Source organism: Colias eurytheme, chromosome 16 (assembly GCF_061535395.1).
Source record: "Colias eurytheme isolate Ceu_HAF_F1 chromosome 16, ilColEury1 Martin Lab GWU primary, whole genome shotgun sequence".
Taxonomy (NCBI): domain Eukaryota; kingdom Metazoa; phylum Arthropoda; class Insecta; order Lepidoptera; family Pieridae; genus Colias; species Colias eurytheme.
In genome coordinates, this window is record NC_142995.1 from 1,395,188 (window position 1) to 1,417,808 (window position 22,621).

Sequence of the window (22,621 nt, forward strand, 5' to 3'; positions counted from 1 at the left end):
GGTTCCCAGCTAAAGTTTTTGGGGACATGAAGAATTTACCAACTTAATATACTCGCAGAATGTTCATAAAAGTGATTTATTTTGTATAACTTTCAACGTTTTAGCGTTTGTCCATATATAACTTAATGTTCTTCGAGATTGTATTATTAAAGCGTTTAATGTATAATATTTTATGTGAAAAATGGAGCTTTGAAATTTAAAATTATTATTTTCATAGAAATAAAGAAAAAATGTTGAGTAGATTAATATTTCAAATCTAATACCTACTTGTTAAACGAAGGTGTTTAGGATAAAATAAAATAAGTAATAAAACAAGAAATAATATTATTAAAATCATTTAGAATCAAACAATAACTGAAAATTACTAATACAATAATTACGAAACTTCAATTATATCACACACATCTTATATACGAATGCATCGATTGTAGATGTAGAGGTAATAAGATTTCGCTGGCTCAGCTCACATTATAAAAAGTAACTAAGGTATTATAATAATAGGATAAAGCGTTTCAAATTTTGTGTATAATAAATTCTCAAAAACACCTACAAATAAAACATAATAACCAAACATAAGATACATTCATATTTTTCATAAGAACCGAATATAACAAACCAGCTCCCATACCGCCCGTATCATGATGTCTTAAAGCAGTATTGATTCCAGTGTGGAACAATGACAGCGCTACATAAGTCGTGTAGCGGCATCCCTTTCGCATTCTGGAAGTAATACTGCTTTAAGACAGTACAGGTTTCGAAGTTGGAAATGTAAAATTCATGCTCTACGCGTAAGTTTTAAATGATATTCATATTTGTGCGTGCCCTATCTTGCGAACTTTGAGTTTCGCTCCTTCCTCGGTTTTTCCTTATAATTTTGATTGAATAATGGAATACGTTACTCTCGTGGCTTTGAGTTGATTTTAATGAAAGGAATGTTGATTTTTGTGGATGTGGAACTTTGTGATAAAAAGAAGCTTATGTTTGTTATAAATCTTTGTTTTGAATAAGACTTTCAGGTTATTTCTCATATTATAATCTTTTAGCAATAAAAACCTAGTATATTTCGATTCTGTTGTTCTAATAAACTCAAACATTTATTTATTCAATTAGACTTCTTCTAGAAACACTTTTGAATCTACATTACATATCTTTTACAGTTACCACCGATTCCGAAAGAAGTATCTAAGGAGAAGAACCGGCATAAAACTCCATACTCCATAGTTAGAAACTTTAATGACGTGTGCTATTCAGATTGAGTATTTGACGTTATAGGCCAGTAGAAATCGACACTAAAAAACCCTAAATTCGCAAAGCACGATGTAGTTCTGAATTTTTGGTACGTTGTTTGGATCAGTTAGGGTGATGAAAATCCCAATTTGCAACTTCGAAAAAGTTGTGCTCGCTGCGCACCACGTGATAAACTGCGAAAATTTTGGACTTTTTTCACTTTTTGCTCTAAAAGTCATAAACTATGCGTTTCCGACAAGTATCATTCAGTACATAAATTAAGGTTATTAAATTTGCAACAATTTAAGCCTAATTACAGCTCTCTAAATCTTATAGCGACTAAACTGTGGCCATTCGAAGATGGTTCATTTTTCCCGAAATATTGAAATTTTTAGTTTTGCTCCCGTTTGAAGCAAAATATTGGCAAAAACCGCTCGTTCTATGAGAAGGTCGTATAATAAAGTTGTAGTGCATTTAATTTTCTTTCATTAGAGCATAGAACAAAGTCTGTGAGACAAATAGTTCACTCACAATATCTGAAAAACAAAAAGAAGGTAGAAATAGATTTTTAAAGAATTGAAACTGAGGGCATATAAAATCATAAAAAGGATAATACTTTTTCATTTGCAGGATAGGTAATTAACAAAATTACAAATCTAATTAAATTTGCAACAATTTAAGCCTAACCGCAGCTCTCTAAACCTTATAACAACTAAGCTGTGGCCTTTCAAAGATAGTCAGTTTTTCCCGAAATTTTCAAATTTTTAGTTTTGCTCCCGTTTGAACCAAAATATTGGCAAAACCGCTCGTTCTATGAGAAGGTCATAAAATAAAGTTGTAGAAAATTTAATTTTCTTTTAATAGAGCACAACAAATCAAAGGCGAATACAAACCTGACATCAGAACTGTCAAAACACACCTCCAGAATCACTTTGGCGAGTGCAGCTTCTTAGTTAAACATTTAATTTGCGTATAATCTTTTTTCCTACTTTCCCAAATTTTGTAATTTTGTTTTTTAGTTTTTACCTATCCTGCAAATGAAAAAGTATTATCCTTTTTATGATTTTATATGCCCTCAGTTTCAATTCTTTAAAAATCTATTTCTACCTTCTTTTTGTTTTTCAGATATTGTGAGTGAACTATTTGTCTCACAGACTTTGTTCTATGCTCTAATGAAAGAAAATTAAATGCACTACAACTTTTTATACGACTTTCTCATAGAACGAGCGGTTTTTGCCAATATTTTGGTTCAAACGGGAGCAAAACTAAAAATTTGAAATTTTCGGGAAAAACTGACTATCTTTGAAAGGCCACAGCTTAGTTGTTATAAGGTTTAGAGAGCTGCGGTTAGGCTTAAATTGTTGCAAATTTAATTAGCTTTGTAATTTTGTTAATTACCTATCCTGCAAATGAAAAAGTATTATCCTTTTTATGATTTTATATGCCCTCAGTTTCAATTCTTTAAAAATCTATTTCTACCTTCTTTTTGTTTTTCAGATATTGTGAGTGAACTATTAGTCTCACAGACTTTTTTCTATGCTCTAATGAAAGAAAATTAAATGCACTACAACTTTATTATACGACCTTCTCATAGAACGAGCGGTTTTTGCCAATATTTTGCTTCAAACGGGAGCAAAACTAAAAATTTCAATATTTCGGGAAAAATGAACCATCTTCGAATGGCCACAGTTTAGTCGCTATAAGATTTAGAGAGCTGTAATTAGGCTTAAATTGTTGCAAATTTAATAACCTTAATTTATGTACTGAATGATACTTGTCGGAAACGCATAGTTTATGACTTTTAGAGCAAAAAGTGAAAAAAGTACAAAATTTTCGCAGTTTATTATTTGCGTATTATCCTTTTTCCTACTTTCCCAAATTTTGTAATTTTGTTAATTACCTATCCTGCAAATGAAAAAGTATTATCCTTTTTATGATTTTATATGCTCTCAGTTTCAATTCTTTAAAAATCTATTTCTACCTTATTTTTGTTTTTCAGATATTGTGTGTGAACTATTTGTCTCACAGACTTTGTTCTATGCTCTAATGAAAGAAAATTAAATGCACTACAACTTTATTATACGAACTTTTCATAGAACGAGCGGTTTTTGCCAATATTTTGCTTCAAACGGGAGCAAAACTAAAAATTTCAATATTTCGGGAAAAATGAACCATCTTCGAATGGCCACAGTTTAGTCGTTATAAGGTTTAGAGAGCTGTAATTAGGCTTAAATTGTTGCAAATTTAATAACCTTAATTTATGTACTGAATGATACTTGTCGGAAACGCATAGTTTATGACTTTTAGAGCAAAAAGTGAAAAAAGTCTAAAATTTTCGCAGTTTATCACGTGGTGCGCAGCGAGCACAACTTTTTCGAAGTTGCAAATTGGGATTTACATCACCCTAACTGATCCAAACAACTGATCCAAACAACAATTTAATGTTAATTTCCACTGGCCTATTATGTAGTCTCAAACCAAGAAGCTTATATCTAATACACTGGAGATTTCAGTATGAACATTAACTTGTAACAAGAAAATATGACGTTGAATGACGCCTGTATGTTTTTTATCCCTTTCACACCTAGGTAGTTAGTTAGGTGTGAAAGGGATAAAAAAACATACAGGCGTCATTCAAGGTCATATTTTCTTGTTACAAGTTAATGTTCATACTGAAATCTCCAGTGTATTAGATATAAGCTTCTTGTCTCAAACCATGCTTAAATATTTTCTTGCATGTGACATTAAGCTTTTTCAAACCTACAATAAATTTTCAATTCAGAGACTGAACTTAAGACCTTATTCAAAATTAGGTATATGATATCAACCATTTACAATTTTGAAATTTTTATAGTCATTTTTTTGCTAGCAGCTCAATACAATGCTAAGAAAATAAAGAGAATAATGTACCATCTTCCACAAAATAATATCTACCTAACTAATAAACAAATTATTCAACTCTACCTACTTTATATATCTAGCTAATATTATAAAGTTTGTTTGTTTGTTTGTTTGAACGCGCTAATCTCGGGAACTACTGGTCCGATTTGAAAAATTATTTCGGTGTTAGATAGCCCATTTATCAAGGAAGGCTATAGGCTATAATATATCATCTCGCTAAGACCAACAGGAGCGGAGCACTGCGGCTAAAACCGCGGAGCACAGCTAGTAATTTCATAAAAACCGAATATTTCAAACTCCAAGCAAATGGGTCCTCAAAATAAAAACATTACAGAGTAATTAATAAATCCCCAATATTAGCATAACGCTTAGTAAACATGGCGAAAGGAAAATGAAGTAATCAAAGTAAAACATGAAAATGCTATTAATCACGTCGACACGCAATCAAATAGGTCATTAGTTTGGATTACAAGGAATAGTGGTGAAAGGGAATTTAAATGTCCATTTGACTTGATTCTCAAACTCAAACTCAAACTCAAACTCAAACATTTATTCATTCAATTAGACTTCTTAAAGAAGCACTTTTGAAACGTCATTACATATTTTAAAATTTACCACCGATTCGGAAAGCAGTATCTACGGAGAAGAGAAGAGAAGAGATTAGCTTTTAAATTATTTATTCCTGTTTCGCTACCGTAGCTTGCTGTTCGGAAAAGGTGTGAATATGTGCTTTGGCTTATGTTAATGCAGCTTTTAAGATTTTTTTGTGAATAATGGCTTTGTTAGTTGAGTAAAGCTAATGACAGTTTTTAAGTTTTCTCTTTTTCTCGTAAAGTTAAATGTAATTTTTGTTGTATTTTTATATTTACAAAAACATATATTTTATTTGTAAAAATTAAACGATATAATTTGTCAATATTTGTTATTTTTTAAACCTAAACCTTTCCAAAATAACATGTTGAATTTATCTCAATGAAAAATATTCGCAATTTTCTGTTCGATAATAAATTATGCTCATAACTTTCACCATTTTTTATATTCTGTTTTAAAAAGGTATCGTTTTTATAATTAATTAAATGTTTGAAATAGTTATTTAATATTTAGTTTTAATACCAATAAGAATCTGAAATAAATCAGCCTTTTCCAGCTTCGCTTACTATATTAAAAAGTAACTCAAACTGAAACACGTTAAATAAAAAATAAGAAAACATAATGAAATATACTATGAAACTAGCGGACCGCCCCGGCCTCGCCCGTGGTACCTACATGTCGTTACAACAAATTTTGTTGTAACGACATGCATTTTTAAGGTTTCTTAATCTTTGTGTACCATTATCTGCTTATGATGTGCGTGTTACCAGATTTATACCTAAAAATATTTGTACTAATTTTAATGTTTTTAATTATGAGTATCAGCTATTCGACCGCCTCCTTAGAACAGTGGTTAACGCTTGAGAGTAGAACCGAGGGGTCCTGGGTTCGATTCACGGTGGAGACGAAGAAGAAAAAATGTTTCGTCTGGCAGGACACAGAAGGCTGATCACCTACTTGTCCCTAAAGAAAATCGATCAGTTAAACAGATGTATAATGCATCTGCCCCTTACCCCACTAGGGGACACGGGACTTCACTTTTTTATCAGCTGTTCAAAATACAATGTACTATGTAGTTTCATTAGGGTTTATTGTTATTTTAGTAGGTCATAATACCCATTGTAGCGCACTTAATTACTGGGTAGGGAATTAAAAAGAGACCATTGCCAATTTGCACTACGTAATGAGTATTTATTTACTTATTTCTATTTAATTTGAAACATTTTATTATACCTACGTTATTTATCATGAAATAAGAAAAAAAAAACGTAGTAAGAAAAAAGCGACCTTATCACTTTCAAATGGTCTCTTTCAGGCAACCCACTGAAAATGTGCTTCTATCCATATAAACAAAGAAACACAGCTAAACTAGGTACTATTAATGTTACAGCGAACTCAAATCAATTATAATAAACTAGCTTACCGCCCGCGGCTTCGCCCGCTTTGTCTAAAACCTAACAGCTCATAAGTCACTCGTATCTATTTAAAAACCGCATCAAAACCCGTTACGTAGTTTTAAATGTTTAAACATACAAAGGGACACAGGGACACAGATAGCGACTTTGTTTTATACGATGTAGTGATGAGAAAGCTCAGCGAGCGAAATAGTTTAGTACCAAAATTAACCTAATTTTTTACCAAAGAATATAATACGTAAGCAAGGGTAGAAATATGACTATTTTGAAATATTAATTAAGCTGTTATTTTAAAAACAGTTAAATCATCCTTTACGGAAAACATAATGGACTTTAAATACAATCAATATTTAATATTATAATAATTTTCTCGCTTTAACATTAAAACCTCATTAAAAATTAAATTGGACGAATGTTAAAAGTAATTATTAATTTTTAATTACTTTTTACCATATCATCAATTATAAGTTTAAAACCAAAATTTTATGAACTACCATATAATGTAGAGTGAAGTCCGTGCATATAAGCAAATATATTATATATTTCACATAATTTGGATAGATAATCGACTTTTTTACACGATTATCTGACATTTTGTTATTAAAATATATGGGTGCTAGGCTCACACCTTAACCACCATGATATAAATGAGATGAATAACGTTTATAGGTATTCTGAGGAATGTACTCTTTCCTTAGAATATAAACGTTGTAACACCTAAAGATTGCTTTGGTGTTGGAGGAGTGGAGAGACCTATTTCAAAATTAAAAGAAATTCTTTAGTAATTTTGACTAGACTAACCATAGTTGCCTTAATTTTTGCATAATGCTTAAAATGAAAAGGTTAGTAACACTTTCATAATTGTAAAGAATTCTACAATAATTAATAAGTACCGATTTATCGAAACACAACTTTAACATTTTTTAAAGTACATAGCACAAGTTCTAAGTAAATGCCATATTATTTCATTATATTATATACTAGCTTTCCGCCCGCGGCTTCGCCCGCGCTTTCAAAGAAAAACCCGTTCCCGTAGGATTTCCGGGATAAAACCTATCCTATGTCCTTTCTCGAGTATCAAAATATCTCCATACCAAATTTCATGCAAATTGGTTCAGTAGTTTAGGCGTGATTGAGTAACAGACAGACAGACAGACAGAGTTACTTTCGCATTTATAATATTAGTATGGATTATATAGCGTATACCGTTCTTTTGACCAAAGAAATGTGCAATACACACGTATATACCTAGGTACAGAAAAATAATAAAAGTCTACATACAATCAATGCGTATCAAAGTCGTACACCGGTGAACGAATATTTCGCACTATATTTTTGAATGGTACAATTTTATACCACTTGTATTTTAAACGACAAAGGCCCCTGTCGTGTTTCGGGCCAGAAATGGTCTGAATGCTTATTTTTTAATCGGATAAACACAACACGGGACTTTATATAAATCTTTTTTGGACTGTACTATTTTTTGGGAGAGAAATGCGTTTTATTTTATGTACTGTATAAAGCGGGGTTGCTTTTTGTGTAATAGTTGTATACATTTGCTTGTGTTTTCGAAAGTAAATTGGAAAAAATATTTTCCACAAAATTTGTAGGTTCGTTTAATAAAACGGTTAGGTCGACATAACCTCTCAGCTCACACGGCAAGTTTTGAGTCAACTTTTAAAGTAAATAACAGATTGATTCAAATAAGTAATAATTACTGATAATAATTATTAATCACTTATAATACCACAAGAGCTTCAAAATTATCGGGTATTTTCCGATAGGTTCGTTGCAAACAAATGAAGGAGTCAAGTTTTTAGTCAAGGTTAATTTAGGTTGATTTTTCCTGAAAAACTTGACGACTTTATTTGTTTGCAGGGAACCTTGAGGGAAATGCCAAAATGTCGGCCAATAATTTCACAATTGAATTTAACCTGTCAGTTTGACGTCAACGACCAGAGAAAATTTTCAAAAAATTATCAGTATAATACCATGTAGGTTGTACCACGTGACGTCGAATGGTGCAATTCTATTGGTCGATATTTGGGTCGGAAAAATAATCATAACAAAACATAATATTTATTTAGGAATTTGGCAACTTTATCTTATTATGTTGAAATAAACACATGTTTCAGTTTTATTAATTAATTAATAATTAAATATCATAAAATTTAAATAAGACCATTAGTTCATACGTTTATTCTCCAACCCTCCTATAAGGTCTACAGAGAAAATAACAGTTTTTATTATCAAAATACACAAAGTTTTACATTCATCTTTCAAAATCGGAAACCAAATAGATACCAAATAAAAGGAATATCAGGTATATGACAATATTTACGTAATAAACTATTTGTTTGCGTATCTACGGTATATTGCGGGAAAACTGTATTTGCTGTATCCAAGCAAATATTCAAATCGTTGATAATTATGGCAGTGAAATTAATATCACTGTAAATTCCGCGTGCATTAGATTTACGTTAGTTGGTAATAATATTACGAATAATATAATTTGTAAACTTCAGTGAATATGCATTTACCGTGGAAATTGTTTAAGACTAGCTAGCCCGCGGCTTCACCCGCGTTTTCAAAGAAAAATTAACGCGTTTACGTTCCCGTGGGATTTCCAGGATAGTGTTTGCTGTCTTCAAGCCAATATTCAAATCGTTGATAATTATGACAGTGAAATTAATCTTTTAATATATATAAATCTCGTATCACAATGTTTGTCCTCAATGGACTCCTAAACCACTTAACCGATTATAATAAAATTCGCCCACCATGTGCAGTTCGATCCAAGTTGAGAGATAGGATAGTTTTTATGAAAAAAAACGTAAACATGTTGGTACCACGGGCGAAGCCGGGGCGAACCGCTAGTATCACTGTAAATTCTGCGTGCATTAGATTTATGTTAGTTGGTAATAATATTACAAATAATATAATTTGTAAACTTCAGTGAATATGCATTTACGGTGGAAATTATTTAAGACTAGCTAGCCTGCGGGCTAGCTAACAACAGTGGGGTCACTCAAAGTGGGAAAATATTAAAAATAAGAAAAAAGTGACTGTATCCAGATGACGGCATTTATACTATATCTGGTATTGTCTTCTTCTGATATGCATATTTATGATGAGAAATAAATATGTTGTATTATTATTAATTTATTATTATCAAGGAAAGGTTAATTTCGCAAAAACTAAAACACCACATGAAAACATGGGATTTCACTCGTAACAAACGTTCAAAGTATCTACAATTTCCCAGTATTCCAAGTACTTGAAGTAGGGCAATTTTGATCAAAATTTGCGCCATACTAGCGAAATGCTTAAAGCATAATTTTCTGATCAAAAATATCTTTTCTCTTATAGCTGCGTCAACGGGAGGGATGGAATTCTGTCCGGGAAACTGTAGTGCACACAATGTTCAACGTTCCGTTATATTTGTAGGAATTATGGAGATTTTAAAGTATTCTCTTAATGTGGAAATAATAACGAAACATTTATGAAACCAACCATCATTCCAAACTAATTAAATCAAGGTCTTCCATGTACTCGTTGATACTCGTATAAATTTTCTTTCCTAAATTTATTATTTAGGTAAGCAAACTAAATTCTACTATAAAGCCTCGACCTTTTCTTCCTATGCAAAATCTAAAAAATCTATTAGAAAAGTTTTTTTTTTTTTTTTTATGAGAGAGGAGGCAACAGAGCAGACGCGACGCCTGATGGTAAGCGTTCAGCGTCGCCCATAAGCACCCACAACGCCAGGGACATTGGAAGTGTGTTGCCGGCCTTTTAGGAAAGAATACGCTCTCTTCTTAAAGGTCCCCAGATTGTAACCATTCGGGAATACCGTACTAGGAAGCTGGTTCCATAAGACGGTTGTGCGCGGAAAGAAGCTTCGTTTAAAGCGCACAGTTGTCGACCGCCAGCAGTCAAGGTGGTGAGGGTGGTATTTCTGTTTATGGCGGGCTGTGCGGTAATGGAACTCAGTGGCAAAAAACTGCATATTTTAGAAATAACTTCTATTTCGACCAATCATAGATAGCTCATTTACTCGACAAACTATACCCAAATATAACCCAAATAAAAAACTGAAAAAAATTATTCTTTAATTTGCAACGCATGATATAAAACAGAATTCGGTAGTGGTTATAGTATATTTTCTTTTATTCAACACAAACAAAACCGTGATGCTAAAACCTCTGAATTCTGTAGTGTTATGTGTTTGGTATGACCGCCTCCTTGGTTCTGTTGACGCGAGAGAGAACAGAGAGATCCTGGGTTCGATTCCCGGTGGAGACGAAAAAAAAATGTCTCAGTCTGGCAGGACACAGAAACACAGAAGGCTTGTCACTAAAGAAAATCGATCAGTGAAACAGATGTATGCATAATGCATCTGCCCTTTACCCCATATTACTAGGGGACACCGGACTTCACTATGTGTTTGGTATTATTTTTATTGATCCTAGGCCATATCAACCCACGCTGAGTTCCTTGGTCTACAGAATCAAACTTTCCAAGTACAGTAAGTTCAAAGCATCCGGCCAAGTTAATGTTGCTTAGTGCTTTCAATACCCTACCAATAGAGGAAATGAACGGGAGTCAAGGAAGTTATATAACTCGTGTGTTTGACGTGTAATAGAATTAGATACTTCTTTATTTGCTAATGCCTTACTTACAGTAGTCAGTAAGCTAGTTGCTAGCTTTCCGCCCGCGACTTCGCTCGCATCTATATAATATATAAAAATGAAACCCATTTTCCTTGGTCACGGCGAAACGCGTGAACGGGTGGACCGATTTTGATAATTCTTTTTTTATAATATTCCTTGAAGTACGAGGATGGTTCTTATGGAAATAAAAAATAAACATGTACCACGGGCGAAGCTGGGGCGGACCGCTAGTTAACAAATAAATTTCCAAAACAAATAATGTTTCGCCGCGGTAAAGTATCCTATATCACTTCTAGCCTTCACACTACATCCTGCCATGGATATCATTCAGTTTAATCGTTCTGTAGCGACATGAAAGACAAACAAACAAACAAATCGAACCATGTGCTTACCTTATTATTGATTTTCAACCAAACCTATTCACAAACTTTCGCAACCATAATAGAAGTAGAATTATTGTTTCATAAAATAATGTTAAAAATAATGTCCAAAAATCATTTTAAAAAGATATCATAAAATATCTTTAGTTAAAAAAATTAAAAAGGAAGTCAATTTAAAGATATCTCAACAAAAAATAGTAGAGTTTACTTATTAACACATTTTGATGCTCCTCTAATCCAAAGATAAGCCTTACAGAACCCGTAATCCGTGTGATAATCACTAGCTAATATTAATTAACGTGAGCTTCTAGAAAATGAGATACTTTACACAAAAGCGCGGGAAATTGCCCCCACATGCCTTTGTCGCTTTAATTGTAAAATGTTATTAAAACCTTCATAAACCTTTTTCATTTATATTGCAACTATAATGACTGAAATTCAATGTGAATCAAGGTCAGTCAAAAATATATCAACATTGAGTAAAAGCTTTTAAAAGCTTGTAATAATTTATATTCTATTCGCTATTTATTATTACTATTTATTATTACTATTTTTATATTAAACATAATTTGCAAAACATTCGCCATTTTTTTAAAGTAATCCTAGACAGCTATGTATGCATGTCATGCGTTTACGTGTGTATTGTCATGCTGCATGAATGTCTAAAAATAGCAAAACATGCATTTTATACAGTTCGCGTCCGCTTATGAAACACTAAGCTTTTGCAGAACTCAAACTCAAACATTTATTTATTCAATTAGACTTCTTTTAGAAGCACCTTCGAATCGTCATTAGATATTTTTAACATTTAACCACCGATTCAGCGATGCATGAGTCATGACAGCAATCGATCTAAACGATCATGCTGCATGATGCACTTGCAGGATCACTACATAGTATAAAACAAAGTCACTTTCTCTGTCCCTATGTCCCTATGTATGCTTAAATCTTTAAAACTACGCAACGGATTTTGATGCTGTTTTTTTTAATAGATAAAGTGATTCAAGAGGAAGGTTTTAATATATTGCACGCCTCATAAGCGAAGCGTTGAGGTGGGTACTACTGTCACTTCGCGCAAAACATCTGATTTTTCAAACTTAAAATGTCTTTATGTATCATACATTGCACTTGTAAGATAATACATACACACACATATTAAGAAAAAACACTATTTTTAACGTTCATGATATTTTTGATGTCATTTTTGTTATTTAAACTAGTTAAAAAACAGTTTAAAAAAGTTCTGTCTTGGACGTCCGTGTGTCTGTATGTGCGGATCCTTTTTCTTGTTAACACGATAGCGACCGAAATACTTTACTAATCGAGTCTTTTTTTTTCTCTTACGCTTGAGTATGCTCAGGAATAGAACCCTTTCATTTTTCAGGGTCTGATTCGATGTGGTTTAATTGTTATTAAATAAACAAAAATAATAATTAATAAATATTTATTAAAAAAAAATTATGAGGCGTGCACTTTTGTTAATTTATTATGTTTTAGACAAAGCGGGCGAAGCCGTGGGCGGAAAGCTAGTAGAAAATATAATTAATCTTCTTCAATCAGCTGCCACGTTTGCATGTGCTAGAGTCTAGAGTCTACAGGATTATTGAGAGACCGGTTGGCTTAGTTGGTAGTGACCCTACCTTCGATGCTAGAGGTCGTGGTTCGATTCCCACCCAGGGCAAACATTTGTCTGATGGACATAGATGTTTGATCCCTGTTTATTAGTAAATTATCTGTATAACTATAATTATTTTACAAAAATGTATGATTATTATCAGCCATTTGGTTTCCATAACACAAGCGAATTTAGTATGGAATCAGATCATACCATGTGTGAAAATTGTCCTGAAACATTAATTTAATATTCATGCATGACACCACGTTATGCATGTCAAGGTGCATTATCGTCTAGGGACTTGATAAACTCAACATCATAATCATATTCCACCCTTCATCTTGAAATCAATCATGTTGGTGACGCTATATTATTACGCACATATGTGATAATTTATATTATTAAAAGGATAGGCAAGTAATGAAAGCATTACTTTTTAAATAGATTACAAGTTTCTAAGAGGTTATTATAATAATACTAGCTTTCCGCCCGCGGCTTCGCCCGCGTTTTCAAAGTTCCCGTTCCCGTGGGATTTCCGGGATAAAACCTATCCTATGTGTTAATCCAAGTTACCCTCTATATGTGTGCTAAATTTCATTGTAATCGGTTCATTAGAATTTGCGTGAAAGAGTAACAAACACACACACACACACACATCCTCACAAACTTTCGCTTTTATAATATTAGTAGGACATATACATTGTGATACAATTTAATGGATATGATATAGAAGTACGTTCAAGTTGACTTAATTTTTGAAAACTGAATTATAAAAATCCAAAGACCGTATATCAATATGCGATACAAATGTAAATAAATTCTAAAATAGTTAATTCAAATAAAAAAGGAAAAATAGTTCCAATAGGTTTTTTTTTTGTGTTATTTAAACTTTGAAGTTTAATAAAAAACCCACCAACTAATCTTTATACGAATAAACAATAACTATGAAAGAAAAAGTATTTTTCCATGAAATAAATAGATAAATAATTAAGGGGCATTAGAAGTTAGAACATAGCAGCTCTCTTTAATAAGCAATTATTTTTAGTACCAATTAACGAGAATACAAGGCGTATGTTACAAGCTAATAAAAGTTTTATTGTTACCTAAAACAAACGAATTAATTTAATTATTAAGGACCTTTTACATGTACTTACAACATACCATATCGGGATCATAATATAATGAACAAATCGCGTTTAAAATCCGTTAAAATCTTTAATTTCTAAATATAAAATACTCGCGTAAAATCAAACACAATAAAATACATACCATATATTCATTAAACCTTAAGCTATCTTTTTTACGAAGTATCATCAATAAATGCTTCTCCACTACACGATATATAATGCTCCAAATATAAGCCCCATTTCAACCCCATATGAATTTCATTACAGGGCAAAATATCTTATCTAGGCTCAAACTATCTCCATAATTAATTTTATGATAAGTACGGTTAAACCTTAAAGTATAAGATTCATAGATTCTTTGACATCAACATTATAAATATGCAAGTATTCGTAAAATAAAAGGAAAGCTTTATTCATGACTTTTTTATGAGAACAATATAAATTTAAATTTTAAAAGAACTTGAAAAATTAATAGCGCTACGAACTCAACTTTATAGATGACGGCAATTTCTCACTGATAAAAAATTCTTATTATTAAAACTGAAATGTATGAAAAATACTGAGTATATTAATAATACACTACCTCAGAATATTTATTTTTATAAAATAAGTTGAATTTAATCGGAAACGTCATTATAATTTCATTACTTCTAAAAATAAAATATATAGAGGTGTAGAGCTGAAATTGCGTACCTTTAACGTCGATTATTTTCAAAATATCGATAAAACACTAAACAGTATTCTGAGCAAGATTGATGCGTCACTATTCAACCAAATAATAATTTCATTGCCGTAGACCTTATATAGATTTGAAAATTCGACAGATTTCTGGAACCATTGCTAATATTACGCTGTAAAAGGTGTAAAAAAATGTCATTTAATACAATTTTATGGCCACCTCTATCGTGCAGACATTGGATATTAACTCGTAAAACCAAATACTCAGACAATTTCAATATAATAAATACAACACACGCTTACCGAAACTTACATTTTCACATTCCGTTTTGGAAACCACACTCACAGCACTTAATCACAAGTCACAACACAAATGTGCGTAATTTGATTATTTCACAGACGGACATGCGTTCAGCGCTAAGGTTGGCATGAAACTGCCTGAAACCGGGCGGGGGCGCCACTTCGCCCGGGTGAGCGTTAACAAAACGATTTTTACATTTATTTTTACAATTATTATTAAATGTAGATGTGGCTGAGGTTGTCATATTGATGTATTAAAGCTTAGCTATTGTGTGGAATATATTATGTGCCGTCCAGACGGTTGAAAGGTTTGAATACAATGTAGAGAAAAGCAATCGGTTATAAAATATTGGTGGATATTATGTTGTTTGAATATTTAGGCTTACTTTTGATATTTTATGATAAAATGAGGTCAAATTGAGGAGATGTCAATGAAAAATATGTATGAATAAAATGATGTGTTCCTTGTTCTCTCTCATTTCAAAGGTCACGTCATTCGTTCGGAAATTCAAAGAGTTAAAATAAAAGCTCTAGCGGGTTAATGAGTGGAATCATCTGTCTCATTTTTAAACGAATGGGTCTTCATTATAAATATAAATCCTATAAAAATAACCAAGAATTCCAAGAATAGAATGGATATAATTAATAATAAGACATAAGTACATTTAGAAAACAAATTCTGCCAATTTAACGACAATATAATGTTGCTAAGCGCAAATCTCGAAAACGTCTAAACTGATTTCGTTAATTACTTTTTTTATAGTATTCCTTGAAGTACGAGCATGGTTTTAATGGAGAGAAAACGTAAACATGTACCACGGGCGAAGCGGGGCGGGTCGCTATAGTGAATCAATAATAATTTGCCACCTACGATTTTGACTTAGAACGTCCATTAAAATATTATTCGGGCACATACTATTTTTGTAAGTGAACTTATGTTACAGAAAGAATTATTAAAAGCTTTGCAAACAAGATTTTTTTAGAATAGAATAAATTCGATCGAAGACGCGTGTTCAAATCCCACTCTGGTCGAATTTTACCTATTCCTTATAAAATCTCGATACAATATTTTCAAAACAAGAAACAGAAGCTATGCAGGACACAGTTTTAGCATATTGTGTTTGCTAAATGTGGACAGGCGCCAGTCAGACGTCAGCCATAATAACATAAATTATGGTAGAGTTTTATATATGGACTCCAAACTCTAGTTATTTTTTTTTAATAATAAGACTGCGTAGAAACGGTCATAATATAGACCAAATGAGAGACATCTGAAATAGCGTATATAAAAAAATAATCATCAAAATCGGTTCACCTAGTCGAAAATACTGAGGTAAAAACATAAAAAAATGAAATGAGAACTTTTTGTTTTTTTTAATTCTTTTGAAAATATCAAGAAGTCGGTTGATTGTTTATTATCTGATACCTTATTTTTATTTTATTTACTGAAATGAAATGGCTATGAAAATATTTTTTTTTCTACTTTCTGATAAATTACGATTTATAACTTTCTTTTCCACAATATAGAGCAAAGAGCATGTCTGATTATAGAAAGTTTATAGACGATGTAATTCAATTGTTTTTGAAAAAGTTAAACCAAACACACATTAGAATATTACATTTTAATGCGCTCAAAGGATTTAGATTTCTAAATGATTAGGAAAGTTGAAGGAAAGTAGCTTCCCTAACCAAACAAAAAGACAAATATAAAATTTGCTATACAAATTAATTTTATTGCTCTTAGAATTATTACAATAATACTTAACCTAAGAATACATTAAAACAATAATTGGCGGTCTTATCGCTATGCAGCGATTTCTTCCAGACAACCGGAGGTACGGAGAGAAATTAAATTAGAGGAAAGGTGAAGTGTAGAGTCAAATTTAATGTTTTTTGCAATGAAAATTGAACAATAATTTATCGAGTAGTGGAATTTGACCCCTCAAATAATAATCAAAGTTAATAACAGCTTCTTATACCATATTTGATCATAATTTTATTTGTATTTTAATGTTTTTCGCATATAAATAAATCATATTATAACCGAAGCAAAAATTAATCCTTTTCCAGGAATTCATAAAATAATATTTTGATGAAATATAGTATATCTGTGGTCAGTGGTGAGACTGTTAAAAACCGAAATTCTTAAAATTAGGGTTTTAGTATGCGCTAAGAATGTTTATTCTGGGACAGTACTAAGGTATTATCTTATAGTTATGAGACCTTAATCCAAGATATTGTACGTTACGTAACTTTGAGTCGTTTATGTAAAGGTAATACTGGTGTATCTCTTCTGCAATATTATAAAGAATTAACATTTTTTTTGTATGTTTGCAATTCATAAGTTCAAAAACTACTTGATCGATTTTGAAAATTGTTTCATTGATACAATTCTGTTCAATATTTTGTCGTTTTTTATTTAACATGTGAATTAACCATTTCAGAACATTACATTACATCCGCCAGCGTACTTGGCCAGCGTGGTGGATTATGGCCTGTCCCCTCATAGGAGGCCCGTGTCCCAGCAGTGGGAACGTATATGGGCTGATGATGATGACATACAACTGGCGTAAACACGGACAATTTTACTGTGATGATACAAACGTTAAAAAGTGTATAATTTATTTGATTTTTTTTTTTCTTCGTCAATTTTCCTTCCAGAAAGGTGGATTGGATAATGAGAATAGAAATAGAAAGCCGAATAGAGGATAAGAAAAGATAAAGAAAATAAGCCTAATTACCTTCTACTATCACATATTGCTTGTAACATTTAGATGACCGATCATTATTTATCAACCTGTATATAATTTCGCCACTGCTTCTGTACTCCAGAGTTTATTAATTATAATCCCACGTGAATTTGGGATCTCTCCATCGTACAAGACCTACACCAACAAGGCTCTCCTAGTCTTCTCCATAATAATATGTATAAAATTCTCGCACAGTCACACTGCAGTTAGTTACCATACTCCTCCGAAACGGCTCGACCGATTCTCATTAAATTTTGTGTGCACCTACACAGATCACAGGTTGGGTTGATAAATTTTGTGTACCTGTTGGGTAGATCTCAGAATCGTCAAACATCATTCTCTTACCCCTAAGTGATAAGAGTAAGGCAGAACAACGTATGCTGGGACTGCTAATCTTCTTTAATATATATAAATCTCGTGTCACAATGTTTGTCCTCAATGGACTCCTAAACCACTTAACCGATTATAATAAAATTTGCACACCATGTGCAGTTCGATCCAACTTGAGAGATAGGATAGTTTAAGCATGTAGGTACCACGGGCGAAGCCGGGGCGGACCGCTAGTAATATTATAATTTCCAAGCAAACTTTTCCGACTGGAAAAGCAAGATTTCTCGCGGACATGTATAACTTGATGTATGAATAAAATATGATTAAAGTTTAAGCGGTACATATATTTTGTCGTGCTCTTTACAATTTACATTTTTAAGTGAGGTAGGTCATGTTCAGAGATACATATAAAGGTTGCTTGGTAGAGTTTGCTTTAAATGATAAGACTGCCTGTAAACTTTGTTATGTGTACACATTATTTATGAATATGCATCTTCTCGATTTCTATTACGTACTTATTATTTACTGACCGGTTGGCTTGGTTGGTAGTGGCACTGCATTTCAAGCCAAAGGTCGTGAATTCGATTCCCACCCGGGGCAAATATTTGTGTGATGAACTTATATGTTTGCTCTGTGTCTGGGTGTTAATTATCTATATTAAGTATTTATTTAAAATTATATATGTATGTCTATCAGTTATCTGGTTTCCATAACACAAGCGAAAGCTTAGTATGGGATCAGATCGTGCCGTGTGTGAAAATTGTCCTGAAATTGTATTATTTATTTATTTATTTTATCGGAAAGGTGACCTTCAAACTTTATAAATATGTGTATGTAAAATATGTACAATTCCATTGTTCTTTAACGAAAACATCTGTTGTATTTGCATTTATAATTTTCCATTGTTTAATGTTTTCTTTTCTTAAATAATAAGCTCTGGCGTGGGTGATATCGTTTCTGAGTTGTTAATCTTGTTAAGCTATTTTTATCACTTAATCTGTTGTTGTTTTAATTTATTATCCGAACTTTTAAATTTATTGTGAAATATATACTCATAAATAACTTTAGTTAAAGAAAGGTCGGGTTCTCCAGTTTTTTGTAAACTTACTAGGAGGTCCCATTAATTTTCTGTAACTGTAAAATTATGTATAACATAAATATATTTTTCATTTTCAGTTTTTCTACTCATAATGCTATAATGTTTCTTAATATTTTGTTTATTTAAGTCGTCTACAACAAGAATGATTGTCAGTCTTTTGAAAAGGATATAGTTTTCAATCCTGTGTTGCTCTTTATAGATACAGAATTAGGCTGACTTTATTAATTTATCATTATAATACAAATAACTGATATAGGAATTGAAATGCGATATTTGGAACGAAAAATATACATAATATGCATCGCTATGGTTTCACGGGAAATGTTATTTCGAATTCCTTGAAAACGCGTGGGCTTTTATATTTTCATATTCATTTCATTCATGGTATTTGGCACACTATTTATATTTATACTTATAACAAATAAGATATAACAAATTGTATATCAATTTACATGGATGTCATACAGTAATACGGTGTATAGTGACTTAAGTAGTACTTTAATGTAATTGAACTAGCTGCGCCCCGCGGTTTCAGCCGCTTAGCTCAGCTCCTATTGGTCTTAGCGTGATGATATATAGCTTAAAGCCTTCCCCGGTAAATAGGATATCTAACACCGAAATAATTTGTCAAATCGGAAAAGTAGTTCCTGAGATTAACGCGTTTAAACAAACAAGCTCTTCAGCTTTATAATATTAGTATAGATAGAGATAAAAGATGTAAATTCGTGAATTTATGAATTTATTAAAAATATAGGAATCATGTAGTTAAAATAAAAACAAAATACATTATAATATTTTTTTTTTTGCATTAGATATCTAGATTAAAGGCGCTATCTCGTGAATTAAAATCTTAACTTAAGGTTGATGTTCCGACCGTCCCTCCATACATTTTTGATTACCTCTAAACACTTAACACAGACACTATTTCTTTAAAACTAATCATTTTATCACTTCTCTATAATGAAATGTGTGCGCGTTCGACCTTTTTAATCAATAATTTACAATATTTACTTAGAAAAACAACAGTAAAATACCGGAAAAATTTGACACTTCTACAGTAGTGTGCGTGACTTTTGCCAAGCGAAACACGACATAAAGCACGACATCTAGCGCATAGACTATATACTTATTACAGATCTAGCGCGTCAATGTCTAAACGAAAGGCGATGTTTAGACATTGACGCGCTAGATGTCGTGCATTCGCGTTCGTTATCTTATGAGCGTTTTCAAAAAAAAGTGTACCATGCCTGAATTTATGGATAAATTTTAAATGTTGCATTTTTAATGAAATTTTGATTTAGAAATTTTAAATATACATCATAGTAAGTGAAATTGTATTTAATTTCTTGCAGATTAATTTGTTTTACGAGAAATCATCAAAATAAATTGGGACTGTGAAAAAAAGTGTCAGTTTTGCGACAGTCATTAATGCTCATGTAACTATTAACTACGAAGAAAGACGCAAAATATTTTGATTGTGTTACGAAGATTATAACATACATTATTTAAAAAATAGAAAATTGAAGTCGACAAATTAATAAAATTCCTATTAAACGAGCTTTAAGTTCTGTTTTGCCACAGCTGATGCCAAAGTAGCCGTTACTTTTACGATACTTAATACATTTCGATTAAAATCGGCAAAGTGGTTATTTTATTTCGGAACAGTAAAACCATTTTAAATATTGAAATCAAATTATTTGTGTCTCGTATAATAAAAAAATGTAAAAACTAAAATTTTTCTTGTCGCAAAACGGGGGACTGTCGCAAAACCGATAGACCATTTTTCATAAGGCTAGGTTTATATTGAATCCAATTAACATGGTTAAAATAAAACCGAGAATATGTTTACAAAAATTTTATTTAAGTCTCATAAAAAAAATACACCAACACATAGTTTGACACAGTATCAATTTTAGGGTAAAACTCAGAGTTACACTACCTACACCTTTTAACTTTCCATACATGTATCACATATTATGTATTCAGGGTATACCTGCTGACCAACGCATTCATTGCAATACCATTTTTTGCAAATTATACATGTCCTTTTTGGTCCCGAGATCAGTGAAACCTAAAAATATGAAAAAATTATAAAAATTATGAAGAATATTACAATGACAATCTAGACTTGGCTTTATGCTGCAGTTTTGCGACTTTTCTTGTCAGCCTATAGGTCACGAAGCAAAATGTTGCAAAACTGACGTGACGTTTTCTTTTCAGTTTTTAGTCAAAATTATATTCTGACGAAAAAATGTGCCTACACTGATTATCAAATGTAAATAACGGTTAATGAATATATTGCTCATCTTCTGAAAGTATTTAAACGATGTTTACTTCCCTGTATCAAGTAATAATATGTCTCAAACCAGACAGTAGAAATTGCAACGGCCGTTGCACTCACAAAACACTTCTGTTTTACTCGAACTGTATTTGAAAATAAGCTTTTTTAAATTAGCGGACGGTGAAAGTAAACGATAATTTTGCCATTTATAAAATTCAAATAGTAATCTAAAATTTGTAAGTGGCATTATTAGCCGTGATAAACCCGACATGTCCGGTCGGTACCACTTTTTAAGATATTTTTGGAAATCAAATTGCTTTTAAACGATTATAAGGCCTTAATTATGAACTACATGCGATGATTCGCAAATAAATGTACTTTTAGATGACACTAAAACTTATGGTACCTTGGTATAAAACTTTTTAGAATCGCTTCTCTAACATCGAAGAACTTGGATGGGGACACGCCAAAAACTGACACTTTAGTTTTAAAAATGATTATTTAAAAAATAGTACGCAATGTTTCCGTGAATTAATTGTTTGCATTTATCAAATTATGATGTATTTAATACTTTTCAAGCATTATATAATTAGCCATCATATAAATTTTACTTGTTATTCAACTTGAAACACAGGGGACAGGCCGAAAGTGAGGGGTACACTTTTTTTTAAAAACGCTCTTATGCATAATGAGCATAATTCTAATAAATCAAAGTTCTGTGTAAAAATTGAGTAATTTCATTTCCAATCGTTCAAAGAAAATAACAATAAAATAAAATAAAACTAATGACCTTAGAAACTATGTTTTTTTTTATTTATTACTCATTATTGTTCGTCCGTCGTAGGTCTGTAAACTGTATTGTACACTGAAGGTAAATGGTACTGTAGGTACTTTAGTTCGGCGTCCGCGTCGTCGCTCGTCGGCTTGATATAAAATTACATTCTTGATTTCATTGACACGCGCTATGATTTGCGCGCGGAATTTCTTGTGTTGTGAATTTATTTTTGTATGCTATGCATTTTAATTGATTCAAATTGCAATGTTTCTCTAGTATGCATTTGAGACTATATTGTAAATTGTAATAATTGATCGTGGGTATAGTAATTAATTATTCTAATAACGCAATTAGTAATATATGTATTTTCGGTGGGATTCAAAACAAAAAATTGGCCCGTGATTTTTATGAAATTTCACCACATTGCAAATCACATCAATCATAGTTCATACACATGTATGACGAAAGTGATTAGTATT

General features: G+C 31.8%; 1 protein-coding gene across 2 annotated transcripts in view; it reads right to left on the bottom strand.

Annotated features, from left to right (window-relative positions):
* The window catches only part of LOC149901553 (zwei Ig domain protein zig-8-like), a 165,677-nt gene extending 150,689 nt beyond the window's left edge, over positions 1–14,988 (bottom strand). For both annotated transcript variants that reach the window (XM_090111205.1, XM_090111204.1), the window contains exon 1: positions 14,921–14,988. The gene's annotated coding sequence lies outside the window, so the exon portion shown is untranslated. The remainder of the gene's footprint in view (positions 1–14,920) is intronic.
* Between the last annotated feature and the right edge of the window lie 7,633 nt (positions 14,989–22,621).